The following is a 12,589-nucleotide window of genomic DNA, read 5'->3' on the forward strand; positions in this document are numbered from 1 at the left end:
AAGTGCTATGATACCAATTGTTATGCTCTTGACCTGTGAGAAATATAGAATACCAGAAATACAAATAAATATAGCCCATAAAATAAAATTATCACATGAAATGAGAAAAAGTATAAATTATTTTATTATTCAGAAATAGATTCAATGTGCACTTTCCTCTTTGAGGGGGCAACCTACAGCAGAGTAGAGCTCAATTACAATAACACTCAATGGTATTTCCCTTACTAACTATGACTATTCATAGCTAAATGACATCCAACCCTAAATACTAGTGGTCCCTTGCATAACACAGGTTAACCACTTTATTTATTAACTATGGCCCGTTTACAACTAATTGTGGTCACGTTTCTCTAATGCAGGTCAACCACTTGAAATTATTAATGCGAGCTGTATTGCCTCTCTAACTAACTATGACTCTGACTCGACCCATTGGGATTATTACATAAATAAATGGGTTAAGTTTGGAGCTTAATAAAAATTCTCTCAAACCCCCTCGTGTAGCAAAATAAGGCCTCCTGTAGCAATACAGGCCCTCCTATAGTACCTCCTATAGCATCCATGTGGCTTTGATTTCTTCAACCCATTTTGTTCCATACTTGGGCTGTGGCCTATTTAAGTTGAATAATATCCCCCATACTGGGATTTGATGTTTATGGAATACCTTAGGAGCATTGCAACCTCATCCTTCCATCACTAAAAGGATCCAATAGAAAAAAAGAGTTAAATTTAGCATCTTTTTCTTCATAGGCATGTTAAAGATGTGATTTCTCAATATCAACAAGTGTGAGTAGATAAATTATGCATGGAAGGTAGGTTATTGATTTAAATAAACTGTGCAAGTATATTGGCATGAGTTATTTCTACAAATAGATTAGTTCTTTTCCTTATGTAATTTCAATTAGCATTTACCTTTGATGAATGCTAACCAGAGTAGTATGATTTATTTCTACCACTAAATTAGCCTATTTTCCCTATTAAAATTTAAATTAGCATTTACATTTGATGATTAGAATTTTCACCTTCCTAGTAGAATCATGTTCATTTATTCTTTCATAAGACGTTTTCACTACAATTAGTTGGAGGAATGGTCTTTGAATACCCTAATCTAATTTCACTAAAAATATTAATGTGGTTGATATAGCTGATGGCTTCATTTGTATCTATCATTGATAAGTATATAACAAAAAAATTATTACAACAAAAATATTATTATTAACTTTGATTTTACTTAATCATTAAGAATCCTAGGTCTTGATAAAAAATATAAGTGTTTATGAATGTAAGAATATTATATTACTAACAATGTTATGTAAAAGTATATAGAAGACTTACATTATATAACAATGGAGGAGGTCCGGTGTCAGTTAAGGATAACTATGACAACTGGACAAATACAAGTCTTTATGTAAGCTTACAACTCACCATACTTAGCTCATAAGGAAATGAGGTGTTGAAAAATACAAACTCCAACGCCCCCCCTTAAGCGAAACATAGGGAGTAACTAATGAAAAAAGAAAACAAAGAGTGGGTCCTAACAACTAGGTTTGATTAGGTACCCATGTACAAACTCATAAGTAAAGAAATAGAGAAAAACTCGTAGGAAAAATGTCTCCCCCCCCCCTGCCCCCCCTGCCCCCCCCAAAAGAGAGAAAGTTGTCAGTACTCAAATTATTATGGAGTTGAAATTATAGATCCCATAACAATCTACTAAATGGCAAGAAGATAGGCATACTCCAATCAAGAATTACGAAATCATGAAGTACCAAAACTCTGAAGATGATAGCCATGAAACCTCAATGAGGTTAGTCAATCTCTAAAGTAGGATTGTTGCAGAGACACAAGGGGGGCAAACACTACCAACTTCTCCAAACAATGCTTCAAAGAAACTAGGTGTCTGTTGGATTTATGGGCTGTGACCCAGGTTCAACATTAGTTAGTCAAACAAATACCTACACTACTGGCCCTTCCGGCATCAACTCGCGGAGCACGGACCGAAGGCTCAACCGAAGTAGTATGGTGGGATGTTAGAACCAAGTTTCTGCACCTTGTGATGGTCATGATGTCGGTTTATACCCCCTGCTCCTACCTTCGCACAGGTCGCTAAGCCTTAGGTCTTATCGATCTAGCCTCTATCCCGCCCTTCAGTACATTCGCGAAGGTGTACGATTGACCTTCGCACGTCCCTAACTAGCGGTCCAGGTACTTTCGCACTCCTGTGACGATGTATTGTATAGGTTCCCAAGTTATCTCAAGTGTTTTACTTATTTTACCGATCAATTAGAGTTACCATCGTATAAACGGTTATTCTTACTTGCATTCAATTAATAGATATAATCACATACATTCGCGCATCAAATAAACTTTGTAATATAAACCCAAATCGTAATGCAATATAATCAGATGCATTAACAAAGACTAAATACACAGTAATTTTGGAATACTTCTCTTTATTGATATCTCCTGTTTAATACAGACTCTATCCACCCTACGCACATAGCTGCAGGGGTCCGCACACTCAACTGTGGACTTCTACCCTAGGCCTCTGCACACTCAGTTGTTGAGCGTCTACCTACGCTAAGACCCACAAATAGTAGACTTCTCCAATCTAGATCACTCTGTAGAAACCATCTCAACTCTACTTCACTACTAACTACTTAGAGCTTACCTACTTAGCTACTTTTTATACAATTCCATGGTATGCGGACCATGGGTATGTCCTTACATCCGACGTGACACTTTACAAAATAAGGGTAGACAACCCTTTATGACTCTTGACACCTTCGTGCTCTGCGACCACAAAATGTGGAGACTTTAAAACTATATTACAAAATTGTCCCAAAACATGGGCTTTTAGCCCCAAAACTGCTCTTAGGGGAACCCGTTCCCAACAGGCCCCCAATAGAAACATGGTGACTCACCCTCGAGTCACTCTGTAGGTGCAGAGATCTTGGTGCGAATACCTCCCAGCTTGACCTGTATGACTTCCACCTCGGCAGTGCACTGCATAGCTACCTGCTTCACTTCTTCAACCAATTTCTCTGTTGTTGGTCCTGAACTGTCAGCCTGAAACTTCTGCTGAGTCACCTGCAGACTAGCAAGATTTCCTTCAATGGAGGCCATGACTAAATAAGCCACATTGTCATTGTCAAATCATGAACAGTGACTTTAATGCTCACTTTCTGGCTGACCTGCGCAGTTTTTCCCTGGGTAACACAACTCTTTCTATGCTGTTGTGAACCTTGTGACATCTCCTCGTTTTACGCAATCCCCCAATCGCGCAGTTTCCCACCCTGGGAAGTGTAGTTTATAGTCTCGTACCTCCTTTCAGCAACTTGGAGTGCTAAGACTATGCTACCTTCATATAGTCAACTGGCCTAATCACCGGCCTATGGCTTCAATCGACTACCGTTCACCTTTCCTGGGAAGGGATCTTCATTCAATTTAACCAACTCAACTGCTCCACCATCGATAATCTCCTTAATGAAATAGGGCCCTAGCGAATGCATCCTAAATTTCCATGGAAATTTATCAAACTTGTTGTCATATAACCAAACCAGATCATTTAACTTAAAGGTGCACAGTTTAATGTGCTGATCATGCCATGTTTTTTCGCGCTACTTTTGTACCTATTGGTGAAATCCAACCAGAAACCTTTCTTCCTCAAGTTCAGCAAGCTGCACGAGCCTCTCTTCCATGGCTGCACGATCCGTCATACCCATGAATGCCACTATGCATAGACTAGGCACGATGTATTCCATTGGCATCACTGCTTCAACACCATATACAAGCCTAAAAGGTTTCTATCCAATTAACTTTTTCCACGTCATTCGATAAGCCCATAATATTGCAGGTATGTGCAAGTCCCAATCATTTCACTAAGTGTTGAAAAACTTGGTTAGCGCATTCTCCAGTACCTTATTGAATGATTCCACCGTCCCATTAACATGTGGGTGATAAGGCGTGCTTTTCTAGTGATATACATGAAATTCCATCGTCAACGCGTTGATAATTTCGTTCAGAAAGTGCATCCCGTGATCACTCATCAAAATATTTGGAAACCCAAATCATGTCAGTACATACTCAAATAGAAACTTCGCAGTGGTCACACCTGTGTAGTACTTCACAGGCTGTGCCTCCACCCATCAAGTCAAATACTCAGTCACGGTGATAATGTACCGCAAACCCGTCTTCTTTCATTGAGGCTGAATGGGTCCCACAAAATCTATTGCCCATTTCTTGAAAGGTTGTAATGTCATCTATGGGTTCCAAGGTGGCTCATCTCTTTGCAATGGCCTACCATTCCTTTGACACACATCGCATGCCCTGCAGTAGGCTTTTGAATCCTTATGGAGGGTTGGCCACCACAACCTTGCACATAGAATCTTCTACGTGGTCACCCTTCCTGTGTAATTCGCTCCCGCAGCACCCCCATGAGTTTCCACGAGGATACTACTTCTTTCAAACTCCAATACATATCATCACAATACTTCATCAGACCCCATTTTTTATAGATGTCTGGCAATGACAGAAAAGTCTGTCACGCGCACCAGTAAATCCTTTTTCTGCTGGGTGGTGTAGCCTTCCAGGGCAGTTCCTGTCATTAGGAATTGTATGATGTCTTCAAAGTGACCATCCACGATGTGCACTACAAAGAGCTGTGTGTCAGGCAATCCTTCCTCCAAATTAGTGGGCTCTTCTCTCATTTGATGCACGACAGATGATCTGGTCCCACATTTAGTCATCTAGGCTTCACAATAACTTCAAAATCATACTCCTAGAACAATAACAACCACCTATAGATTCTCCCCCCGAACACAGTCTTATTGAATAGGTAATTCAATGGAGAATGATCCATATACATCTTAAAATGTCCACCCAACAAACAATTTTTAAACTTTTGGAGCGCGTATACCATGGCTAGTCCTTCGCGCTCGATGGTGGAATAGTTCTTCTCAGCCTTGGATAGTTTCTTTCTTGTGAATGTTATAAGATGGTCCAATTCTCCTTCACTATCCTATGTCAGTACTGCTCCCAGTGCATGGGTTAGCTGAGTAGTCCAATCGAGTTGAATTAGATCGAAAGGATCCTACGTATCCTAAAGATCGTTGCTTTAAATTCTTGTAGCATTTCGTTAATATAGTCAAACCCATCTTCGAAGATGAACATCATTTTGAATGCTTCGCACAAAATATCCCATTCTTCTGTGTCATGGTGGAGCTCTGTCTCCAAGTACCAGCTTGTTGGGTAGCAGAGGCCCCACGTAAGCGTTTTGTGGCTTAAAGCCCATAAGTTAGGGAAATGATATTGTAAAAGGTTCCACGAAGTGTGCGGAGTGAGAAATATAACAGGTCAAGTCAAAGGGTTGTCCGCCCGAAAATAATGTAAAATAATAAAAAGTGAGTCAGCTTGCCCATGGTCCGCATACCATGGGAATGTATAAATAGAGTGAGGCTCTAAGGGTAGAGGCAGCTCTTGGGAAGATTGGATGTATTATGGGCTAATGAAAGTAATATTCACTCTAAGTTTGTAAGTGTGAGTCACGAGGGTTAGTAGTTAGATAGCAGCTCCATAGCTGTGTGGGCGGAGGGCTGATAGAGTCTGCAGCTATGTGTGTGGACCCCTGCAGCTGTTTGCATAGGGCAGGAGGTGGATTGTACTGAAACAAAGACATTAATAAAGATAAGTTGGTTCTCAAATATTGCATTAGTTCTGAAATATTGTGGATCTGTTTATATTCTAGTTTATGCATTTGTTATATGATTTTATCCCTAACTTTAAGAATTATGATGGTGCACACTAGGTATTATTGTTAAATGTTTTCTTAAAGGCCCTAAGAAGTAGATCTGATCTATAATAAACACATATAAGAATAAGAATCTAGGAAGCACCCGTCACGAATCTATGTGAAGGACAGACAGCTGCGCAGAACAGTGCGAGTGCGCAGATTGGTTCACGATCCTTCTAAGTTCTCATCAAGACATCCCTAGGGTGCGGAAACCTGGTTCTAGCACCCTCCCCTACTACCTTGGGTGACTTTAGTTTGCGCTCCGCGGACTCTTGCCGAAAGGGCCGGTAGTGTGGGATTGTTTTGGCTAAAACAGTTCAAAACCTGGGTTAGGCCCCAACAAGCCAACAAATGGTTCCGTTGCCAAGACCGGGATCTGCCTAAGGGATGTCTAATGTTGGAATAGGGGAACCCTATGAAGAAAGGGATTGAAGATTGGTTGGATTAGAAGTTGCACGAGTTTGTGGTTGACCTTAACACACCTTCCGCCAAACCAGAAGTTTAACATGGCAAACGTGATCAAGTTGCCTATATTCAAAGGAGTCGGAAGCAAAGATCCATAACAGTTTTGGTTCGTAATAAGGGCAGTGTGGGAAGCGCATGGAGTTATGGATGATAACATTAAATGAGATACCTTGGTACGTGCGCTATAGGATCACGCGCTGACTTGTTATATCAAGCACTCCAGCAATCACCCAAATGCCGAAATAGCAGAGATCCGGGATGCATTGTGTTATCACAAAATCACTACTGAGGGCTGCAACCAAGCAAGATTTCATGTAACTGTTTCAAACCAGACTTTAGATTAGGAATTAGCCTTCCTAATCAGAGAGGGCTCTCTCACAGGCTTTTTGATAGAGAATTAATCACAACAACAGAGGGCTAACTCTTCACACACTTATGAAAATATAGCTGGTTGGACACACATCAAATTGGTCTTCATTGGGCTATGGAGTCTCTCACATTTAATAAACAAAATCACAGTCATCTCATGGAAGTCAAGGCTCTTTGCATCAGATGTTCAAACATGCTTCACCAACACCACAGCTTGCCAAACACACAGGAAGTCAGAGCATATAATATGAATTCTGAGTGATTGTGTTATAACAAAGCTGTAAAAGAACATTAAGAGAATACACCAACATCACATTTGAACAAAATGATCCATTGAGAATCTTGAGAAGAAACAACCACTGTTTACTATTGTTGTAACAAGTCTTACATTGGCTCCAATAAAACTCTCTTTTTTGTCTATAATATCCAACCCTTATTACCTCCTAGTTTTCACCATATATAGGAATACATTCCTCCTCTCTAGAAGGAGCTCGAAAGCCCTATTAACTACTCCTACATGCTACTAACTAATGCATTAATTACAAACATGCTGGGCTGTAATTACATAAAGTCCTAATCAAACTAAAACACTAATTCTTTTCTCCTCGCAGGCTTGATGCTTTCTTGAATGCTGTGACAGCTGTCCTCCTTTAGTTAAGTTGAGATGGTTGAGCTTACAGATGCGATGAATGCTGACTCGGGATGCTTGAAAGCGCTGATGGCTCATTTAATGACCAGAAGGTGTGCTCCTATTTATCGGTTTCTGTCTCCCAACATTCTCCTAAAATATAGCAGCCTGCTCCCAAATCTTTTAATAACCCCAAGTATGGAATGATGCCAGGTTTCTGATGTGCTGTAGGTGGTATTTGATAGACAGCTGTTCCTCTTCCTCAACTCCCGCTCACCGTGTCAAACTAGCTGCTCACAATATCACACTAGCTGCCCTGCGCTTTAAATCATCACCTACAGCAGTTTCGTAGCGCGCTACGAAACTGCTGTGTGATTTAAAAAACACAGTCCTCCTTTAAACTTCTCACAAAATTGAATAGCTGATGTTGCCAATCTTCGGTTTCACATTTGCTATGCTGAGATTCAGAATCACATTCCCTGTAACATGAACCTTCATCAGATGAACCAACTGCAATTGATGAGACCACCATGATTTTACCATCTCACTGACTCAACACAGTCCATCAAGCAAAGGATGTAGTCCATTGTTTTCTTTGTTCATCAAAACATGGAAGGTAAGATGCCTAATACTTTCGCTACAGAGCGCAGAACTAGCAGCATTCTTATCAAAAATGTGATAAATGTAATCTCATGTAGCGCAAGTCTTCTGAGAGCCATGGTTCTTGGAATATTTACAATCTCCCTCTGAATTTGACTTGTGCTTTGGTAATTCTCTAAACTCCAAAACTTCTGTGGCTGGAAATCACCAACATCTTCAGCGATCTTATCCAAGGAAATGTCCTTCAAAAAGGACATGGCATCACCTAGCATGTAAACTTTGAGCTCAAATTCTGATGAGGCCTTGCTTACAGCCTGAGAAGTTTCTTGAGAAGAAGATGAGAAAATCTCCTCTTTGCGGTCTGAACACATTGTAGACTTTTAGGTTTCATCAAAGGCCGATGATGAAGTTTTACCACCCTAACCCTGTTCATGTCATCAACTAGAAGCAATTCTGCTTTCCCCAGGAATACACTGCATCCATATTATACTTGTTCTCCCAGAAAACAATTCCAACATAATTTCAACACCTGTTCAATCTATATTCCGGAATGATTCATCAAACCTGTATATTAAAACCTTGGATACTTGTGCGAATAGGATTACTCCCACGTAGAAATGATCCTAGCTTTGGGGACATGTACAAGTTTAGCCAATTACATACTCTGTCATGGATAAAAATTAGTAACTCAACAGATCTCAGAAATGCCGCCTTTTTAATATCTTCTGTCTCAGGATCACAGCACACTATTTCAAATGGATCCGAAAAAGACGGGACAATGCAATGCATGGAATTTGAAATTAATTCATCTAAATCTTTCTTTGACAGCGCATACTCCCTACAGAGAACATCTGTCACAAGATTTCCGGGAGTTTCAGTTCCTTTAACAGCAATAATCATACACGGCAAATGGCGCAACACCACAGCAAAATTTGCGGCTTCTCTTTTCGTTTGATAAACACGTCCTTTTCACAGTGTGTCAAGAGGTCGATTCACAAATTTCAAATACACCTCAGCACAACCCCGCCGCCAACTGTCACCTTGTAATTCAGGTCTCCTGTTACGGTTTCAAGTGGTCAACACGCCTTGCTGATATAGCCACGCACATGGAAATATAATTGAGTTAACATTCCATAAGAACATTCTGGTGTATACATTTAATCAAACAATAGGCATGCGTTCTCCAAAGACGCCACACCTCCTTGAATTTCAATCATTAGGATCCATCATAAACTCTAATAATCCCGAAGACAAATCTTCCAAAATTGATTCAACCTTCATATTGATAAGGTTCTGGCTTTTAGCTTCCTCGACCTTCGACATGAACACTTTCAGAACTGCCTTCTTCATATCTGCCTTCGTCTTCTCCATATGATGCTTGTAATCTAACTTCAGATTGTCGACCTTGTGGCAATCAAATTTTATAGAAACCACTTGACACTTGGCATTTAATCACTTAGGACTGCGTGTGTTTTCTGCAGCATCAACCATATGAAGCCGGTGATCTCCACCATTCAATTGTGGGCCCACCCTCTCTTTCTCTACTGGCCGGCCATCGATCTAGTAACCAAAAGCCCTGGTGTAGCACCTGTATTTTCACAAACTGATGCCCACCACATCAGGATATTCGCAATGCGCCATTTCGAGCTTTCAATAAATCGCTTTATCATGGCAATAAAAGCAATATCGCCCTAATTACATTAAGAACCAGATTAGAACATGATTGCAGAAATGTATAATGAAGGACTTTCCCACTTGTCACCAAACCAATTCTTGAAAAGTTTGCCAAGACCAATTGGGTTATCATCAAACATACTGCAGCACCCAGTATTAGCAATTGCTATCAAACCAAACAGGAATTCCTGATCATCTTAGAGAATATGCTCACCCACAGCCCTTATTTTCTGGGACTCTAATGCTCTAAAATCTTTCTATGGGTGCAGAGGCTACAGATTGACGAAGAAGCCCTCACACGCTTGTATCTTACTTTAGAGCCCTGTCATTCGGGAAGCATTCCCTTTGTAAAACCTCAAGGATTGAACTCAATGACTAGAAGCCACTATGATGAAATGAAAGAATCTGGACAATTATCCTCGAGTGACCAAACCACTACAAGCAAAGAGGTAGTAGATGGACTGTCAACCTCATAGAAGATACCAATTTTAACAAATAGGTATCATTTCTTTTTGCTGCTATAATGTGATAAAATTATGTACATTTTTTAGAACAATCATTACAAAGAGGCCTGCTGTAATGGGTGTAGGGTAGGATTTATCAGCTATTGGCCACAAGTTTGAATCCCAATTAAAGCACACTGCAGCATCTGACAGTGGAATGCTATCAAACCTGAACCCCAGATCATCATAGGCAATATTCTCACCGTAGTTACCTTGTTCTACTCAGTCATAATAATCTTCTCATCGTGGCTTAGGAAGTCCACCATCTATACTAATAACATCAACAACTCCATTATTTGAAATACAAGCAGTCTCTGTTTCACCCAGATTTTGCATGTCATAATTAGCTTCTGGGACAATCTTAAAGCCAACAAACATTGAAGCGGCTTCAACTGCATTCCTTACATTGCCTTTCTCATCAAATGTGCAGCCTTCCAAGAGGCCACGAATTCTATGATTCTGAATATTAAAATAATGCCAAACTGGATTTAACTCGGGCTCCAACTTCAATAACAGTATGATGGTGTTCTCAAGCTAAGATACATCAGATGCAACAGGCCGAGGCTCGTACTGCATTCAAGGGTGCGCAGTCCTTCCCTTAAATATCTGTCATTTCCTAATTTCGCAGCGCAGCCATTGTAAGGTCAGTGTTTTCGCTACGAAATCACTAAAACATATGGCGCTGCGAAACTGTTAACAAGTTTATGCGCTGCGAAAACACCTTGTCTTTTAGATATGCTAAAAAATTTTGACAACAGACTTTTTAGTGATAACAGTGGCTCCACTTGGGATAGTGTGCCCTTGTGGTGCGCTAAGAACACGCAGCTTCAGTGCCTTACCCATTTGTGACAAACAGAAATTTGCTTGACAAGCATGACTGTAGGAGAAAAAAACTACTGCTACTGAAAAATAAATGCTCAGCCAACCTTGAGCTTATTTGCAACTTACCTACCTACCCTAACAATTCAAACTTTCCTCAGCTCAATCAATATGAAACTTCCAATGCAGCCAATCATTTACTTTATCTGACATTTGATTTCTTTGCCTGTCCCGGAGTTCAGAACCAATATGACAGTGTAATGACCGCTGCCACTGAAATTTTCTCTGACTGTATCGGATTTCAGAACTAATGTGATAGTGTAAAGACCGCTGCCACTGAAGTACTCTCCGATCTTCATAGGTAAACTGAAACACTGGAGAGTAAAACTCTTCCATATAATCAGCTACAGGATCCCAGAACACATGATCAGCTTGTCCTTCCACGACACTTTCCTGCTGTGCCAACTGATCTTCAACCACAGTGTTCAGTTCCTCAATCGTAAAAGAGAGGGGAACCAGCATAGTCTCCTTGCGTTCAGTCATAAAAAATTTCTGGGAATAATGATCATGATCATGAAAATTGTATGCCTGAATTTGTCCTTCTAAACCTTCAATTTCTTTCTCAATGTCTTTGGCAAATTCATCAAAAAATTTCATCTTATCCTCTGACTTGCAGTCAAAAGATTTCAGATATGAGGACAGGGACAAAGAAAAAGATTCATTTGTTTCTTCTTTATTATGATCATCATTCCACTGTTTAAAACCTTCAACTGAAGGAGAGTTTACTTCCACCTCTGACCTATCTATCCATTCCTCCAAGAACATAAGCCAAAAGTCTGGCAATGACTTAATGAACTTGGCAGGCAAGCATTCAACCCACTGTTTGCATTTCCCTTGGAGTGAATCATAAAATAACCTTATGCAAACATCCTCATGTTTAACTCTAAGAAGCTCAGCAAAATGACAGAAATCTGAAATATGATCCAAGGTTAAACTCAAATCTTCTCCGTTGTATTTGGGACCATTCCTTAGAAAATATTCATCCTTGGGAAAATGGTTTGGAAAACCATGAATTCCTGAGAAATCTATGCATGCATACCTTGAACAAAGAATGTCAGCTTCTGGGTCTTTCATAACTCCAGTGGAATCACCATGAATATATAAACCTTGAATTCTTCAACAATGGAGTCGCCAAGGTAGTTTTGCAGCCTTGAAAATCATTTGAACTCCTGCTACCTTCAGAAATTCAATCTTAAGCTCCCGGCAGACGCACCAAAATGTTATCACAAAATCACTACTGAGGGCTGCAACCAAGCAAGATTTCATGTAACTGTTTCAGACCAGACTTTAGATTAGGAATTAGCCTTCCTAATCAGAGAGGGCTCTCTCACAGGCTTTTTGATAGAGAATTAATCACAACAACAGAGGGCTAACTCTTCACACACTTATGAAAATATAGCTGGTTGGACACACATCAAATTGGTCTTCATTGGGCTATGGAGTCTCTCACATTTAATAAACAAAATCACAGTCATCTCATGGAAGTCAAGGCTCTTTGCATCAGATGTTCAAACATGCTTCACCAACACCACAGCTTGCCAAACACACAGGAAGTCAGAGCATATAATATGAATTCTGAGTGATTGTGTTATAACAAAGCTGTAAAAGAACATTAAGAGAATACACCAACATCACATTTGAACAAAATGATCCATTGAGAATCTTGAGAAGAAACAACCACTGTTT

This window comes from Pinus tabuliformis, chromosome 3_2 (genome assembly GCF_031772625.1).
Source record: "Pinus tabuliformis cultivar Carrire ecotype Pingquan chromosome 3_2, CPIR1, whole genome shotgun sequence".
NCBI lineage: Eukaryota > Viridiplantae > Streptophyta > Pinopsida > Pinales > Pinaceae > Pinus > Pinus tabuliformis.